A 5,812-nucleotide genomic window follows, 5' to 3' on the forward strand; every position below is an offset into this window, starting at 1 on the left:
ATGGACATATTTGAAACACGGACTTCGGTGGGGTGGGGGGAACCAAGGGCAACACACGTAACCTAAACATATGTACACCCATAATTTGCTGAAATTAAAAAAAAAAAAAATTCCACACATAACTAAGTCAACCTAAAAAAGAGGGATGAAGAGGGGAACATGCTAGATATTAAGATATCCTATAAAGCCACAATAATAAAAACAGTACGGTATTGATTGAAAAATACTAATAGAAAAAGGAACAGAACAGAGAGCTCAGACAGACCCATGTGAATATATTTATCTCAAAACTTTTCCAAAAGATGTTTTCCATACATGGAAATAGCTTAATTGACTTTTTCTGATTACGAGGTTACCTAGAGTCATTTTATAACATTCAGACTAAATAGAAAACTATGAAAGATAAAATAAGAATCACAATCCTTCCCAAAGATAAAGACCATTAAAATCTGTTGTATGTATCTCTCCAGATTATATACAATTTATATTTATAAATATACATGTATATATATAACGGAGATTAGCCCATGCTACAATTTTTTTAAATTCTTTTTCACTTAATATATCATTGACATATCATAAATATAGTCATATCCTTTTTATATCATAAATATAGTCCTCAATTATCATCATTGTTTAAAACTGCATGGAATTCTAATGTATGTACCACAAATTAGCAAATTCTCTATTGATAGACATTTAGCTTTTCACATCCACCCTATGAGTAACGCAAAGAAGGAAATGTACTACTCACACCTTTGTGAATTTATCCTTTTCATCTATGCGTATTATTTCTGGGTCAAAGTTGTCCACACAAATAAGTGACTGAGGCAAAAATCCCAATCAGGTAGGAGGTTCAGCTGCCCGGGGCACTGTTGTTTGGTGTTTGGGGTGTTTGGGCCTTCCGAGGGCGTTCTCCAGAGGGTCGCAAGGTGCAGGCCTGCAGTGACAGGGCCACTCGCCCCCGGCGCATCCCTCCTCTCTCCAGGTGCCCCGTCTGCTCTGTTCACGGCCTCCGCGTCCTGCGGGCCCGGTGCGGCGCAGGAGGTGTCGCAGTACCTGAGCGAGAACCCGCGGGTCGCCTCCTGGGTGAAGGCTCTGCGCCGTGAGGGCGAGGCCGACAAACCCTGGCGCCACCGCCAGGAGTCTTTGCTCCACAACGCCGGGGACCTGGCTCCCACTGGCGGCACTGCCGCGGCCCACACGGGTGAAGCTGCTGTCGCCGACAGCAGGACCCGCAATTGGCAGCTTTCCTTCTCCATGGCCTGGGCAGACCACGTCTTCCTCGGGTGCTGACTGATACCCTCAAAACGTTATGGATAAAATACTTAGTATGGCTGAAGGCATCAAAGCGTATTATGGATGCTCCAATCCATACAAGAGACGAGCTGGTTGCCAAGAAGGGGTAGAAGAGCCATCCAAAAAAAAAAAAAACGAGTCATAGAAGGAAAACACAATTCTACAGTTGAGCAAGATCATGCAAAAATGTCTGCCAAGGCAGAACGTGCATCAGCTCAGCAGGAAAACAGTTCGGCGTGCGCGGGGTCATCCACCGGGTCAGAGAGTAGCGGAAACTCAGTTCGCAGCGGTGGCACCTCCGGTCAGAATGGCTCCACAAGCGACGGAGATCCACCCGCTGCCAGCCAAAGCGGCGGCAGCATTTCCTTTCAGGTAACAACGGCAGGATCTGGAAAAGCTTCAGAAGCAGAAACTCCACACAAACATGGTTCAGCATCATTGTTTCTTCCATGCTAAAGTCCAGCGTTGATAGGTACATGACCCAATCCAGACCCAATCCCTGATTCCAGACAGCAAAGTGGATCACCCAAAAAGAGTGCTTTGGGGTGCTCTTCAGTCTCCGCTTCTCAAAGCAGCTCAGAGATTGAGGTGCCCAAGCTCAGAAGTAGAGTTGCCATTATTGTCTTCTAAACCTAGTTCACAGACAGCTGCAAGTGGGTTAACTTCTAAAACTAGTTCAGAGGCAGGTGTCTCATCACAGTGTCTAAAAATGGTTCCTCATCAGGCACATCCTTACTGACTCCCAAGAGCAGCTCTTCAACAAATACATCATTGCTGTCTTCCAAAAGCACTTCCCAGGTAGCTGCATCACCGTTAGCTTCCGAGAGCCACTCCCAGACTGGTGGATCTCTCGTTTCCAAAAACACCTCCTTAGCAAGTGTGCCCCAGCTGGCTTCTAAGAGAAGCCAAATTGATAAAGGGGTACAAGGCAAGAACTGTGATAAGGGCCTAGCTAAAAATAATGATAACAATTAGCCACTGTCCCCTGTTTGCTTCTCTATAATTGCCACTCTGGAGCCACATAGCTGGAAGATTTAGTATAAAGATTCTTAGTTTTCTCCATAGATACATCACCTTTTTGAAACCTAGGGGTAGTTCCTGAGATTTCTTCCAGGTCCCACATTCCAGTGGAACGGCTGACCCCTTCCCCCCAGACCAGTGGCCCATACCAAGAAACTGACTCGCCTTGTGACCCCACCCAAGAACCTGGTTAGCAAAGAAGAGTTTCTACAGCCCTATGGTTCCTCCCCGAACACAGATAATTAGCAGACTCAATTGCCTATGCCAAACTCTACTTAAAAACCCTGTTTCCCAAATTCTCAGGAAAGTGGATCTGAGAAATTTCTCTCATCTCCCCTCTTAGCGCTATGCAGAAAAAACTCTTTCTCTGCCATAAACCCTGTTGACTCAGTGCATTGGCTTCCTCTTGGGCGGTGGGCAAATGAACCTGGTTGGGCAGCAACAAGAGTAGTTCTCAGATTGGCACCTCACTTTCGCCTTCTAAAAGTATTTCACAGTCAGGCAAGAGTTCTGTCAAATTCTCTCGTTGCAAGTTAACCAGCAAAGATGTGAAACAAAATCAACCTTTCTTCAATAGACCGTGTAAAACGGTGGCAAGGAAGCTGGTAGCTGTTGGTGGTTAGTCCCAGTGTGAATCACAGAGCACTCCACCGAGGCTCTGAAAGCAACACTGGATGTGTTTTTTGTCCCACTAAAAGAATTGGCAGATTTGCGTCAAACTAAGAGCTGTCAAGAAAGTATTGTTGGCGAATTGAGGTGCAAGCGTGTGTATTTGGGCACCGGCTGTGGAAAAAGCAAAGAAAATGCAAAAACAGTTGCATCAAGGGAAGCACTGAAGTTATTTCTCAAGCAAAAGGTGGTGGTAAAAATCTGTAAAAGGAAATACAGAGGCAGTGAAATAGAAGATCTAGTTCTCCTTGATGAAGAATGTAGGCCTGTGAACTTACCTGCAGCATTAAAACATCCTCAAGACTTAGTATATTATGTCCAAAATATCACTGCATACGCTATCTGGTATTTGAAGAGGAAAAACTGACTAACTTTTGTACAATACGAAACACAGGCTTTCACAAATTTTGTACTGCTTTTTTCCAGTTTTGCAGAAAATTTACATTCTAGTTCTCTTTACAGAGTAGAAGTTGTAAATAATTCATAAATGACAGTACACATTAAAATGTATGCATTAACAGCATACCAGTTCGTCGTTTTATTTGCTGAAGAAAATATTGTCTTCTATTTTTCATGATACATTAGGTACGATGTGCAGTTCTGTAGAGTCTTAAAAGTTTTGTACTCCTTTCAACTGGTGAAAATGTATTAAGCTGTCTACCCTGCTTTTTTGCCTGGCTGAATAAACCACATCAAAGAAAAGGGACTATGGTATTTGAATGTCTGAAAGTCTGTGAAGCCTAGGGTTTTAAAAATGTTGCCCATAATCTTGAACATGTCTGTTAAAAAATAAAAGAAAACATAGTTGCCTCAGACTATTTTTATGAGAAGTTGTAAGCAGTTTTAAGATATAAAGCAGTATAAAGTACTTATTGTTATTTTATTCTGAAGTTGTTAAAAACTCACCATGATTTTGACCACTGCATATTCTCTTTTTTTTTTTTTGAGACAGAGTCTTGCTTTGTTGCCCGGGCTAGAGTGAGTGCCGTGGCGACAGCCTAGCTCACAGCAACCTCAAACTCTTAGGCTCAAGTGATCCTCCTGCCTGAGCCTCCCAAGTAGCTGGGACTACAGGCGCCAGCCACCATGCCCAGCTAATTTTTTGTTTCTATTTTTAATTGACTAGCTAATTTTTTTTTTCTATTTTTAATAGACACAGGGTCTCACTCTTGCTCAGGCTGGTCTGGAACTCCTAAGCTCAAGCAATCCTCCTGCCTCAGCCTCCCAGAGTGCTAGGATTACAGACGTGAGCCACCACACCCGGCCTGCTGCATATTCTTTAAGTGGGTTAATTTATGTTTTGAGGTGGAATACAATTTATACTTTTTCTTAGAAGACATAAATGTGGATTTCTGTGTTAATGACTACTATTAACAGATTGATTTGGTTAGATAGTAAATGCTTTAAGCTATTTTTTAAAAATTTCAATCAGTGGATGTTTATTAAGCCAAAGTTGAGGATGTGTAGGGGTGTGTGGGGCAGAGGACACAAACCACAGACAGACCTGTGGCTGTTTTTCAGGAGAATCTGGAAGTTTTCAGCATCTAAAAGCATACAGAAAGAAAAAAGGCAGAGAGCTGGCAGTAGTGAGACAATGGTTACATTCTTGTGAGACCCAGGAAAATCTACATTGTACATAAGGTAAGACAAGTGTTAAAAGAGAAAAAGGAAGTGAAAGAAGCATCAATTATGTAGATGTCCCTGGGTAGGTGGAAAAAGGTCCGATTCTGTCTTGTCTCTGTTCTGTTACCTGTAAAGATAAACTTATAATTCATTATTTGTGTGGAGTCCAACAGACTTTAGTTTTAGGTGCTAGACATGGCCCGCTGATCTAAAGTTGTAATTTGCATGTCTTTGCTTATGGGAGGCCAGTAAGGAATGTCCTTAATGAACGATCTGTGGAGTCCAGTTCTTCACAGGTGTCTGAGGCCTTTATCTTCCCTTTTGCATAAGGAGTTGGTGGGGGAGCGTTGAGATTTTTCATTTCCTTTTTACAAAGGACAAGTATAGTTTGGTTTAACTTTGTCTTAGACGTGGAATATACATTGACAATTTGCTCTCACAGGAGCAGTACACAGTTGTCCCTGTTTTGCCTCACTTTTGCCAATGGTAACTAGAAGGTGTATTTTCAAACATCGGATGCCAGTCTTCCAGGTATTCTGTGAGCGCTCAGTCAATATATGCATAGCCAATTAGACAGTCTAACAAAATCTGTTTGCCCTCGTGGCAGAGATTTCTACTTTATTCTTGGCTCACTTCCCAGCTTTTGATCTCATTTGAAGTTCAACAACGGTTGGAGCTCCAGGCCAATGACATAAGTAGCTCTGTCCCCATCCACCCACTGCAATCTCTTAGGGCGTGTCCCCATCCTTGAAGCATAAAGTTCTTGCCTCTGGCTTTTGCTTCTCTTATTCCTTGCTTCAATGACCTTGAGTAACCTGGAATCTTTCATATCAAAAATAGAATAACAGAGGAGAGGGGAGATGAAAACAAAAGCATTAGATACATCTACTTCAAAGAAGAAGGGAAATTTTAGAATGAACATCTATAGAAGGAGGATGAAACAGGGTAGACGGGTATAAAAGCTAGACTTCTCTGCATATACCTTGTTTTGAAGATTAGACTTTGGAACCATTTAAATACCCTACCTAACATAAAAAATGTCAAAATTTAAAAGCAATCCCTAAAAACTAAAAGCAAAAGAAATTGAATTCACCTGTGCATTGAATTGGTGGCATGACCACACAAAGGAACTATTTGAAATGCCTTAGAGTAATTTGAGAGTACCTCCTTAGTGGAATATTACCTAAGGACAAAAGAACTG

At 42.1% G+C, this 5,812-nt stretch overlaps 1 pseudogene; it reads left to right on the forward strand.

Annotated features, from left to right (window-relative positions):
• LOC105827531 lies at positions 1-3,355 on the forward strand (annotated as a pseudogene).
• The last annotated feature ends 2,457 nt before the right edge of the window (positions 3,356-5,812 follow it).

The sequence above is a fragment of the Propithecus coquereli genome, unplaced genomic scaffold (assembly GCF_000956105.1).
Source record: "Propithecus coquereli isolate 6110/MARCELLA unplaced genomic scaffold, Pcoq_1.0 Scaffold122, whole genome shotgun sequence".
NCBI classification, from domain to species: Eukaryota; Metazoa; Chordata; class Mammalia; order Primates; family Indriidae; genus Propithecus; species Propithecus coquereli.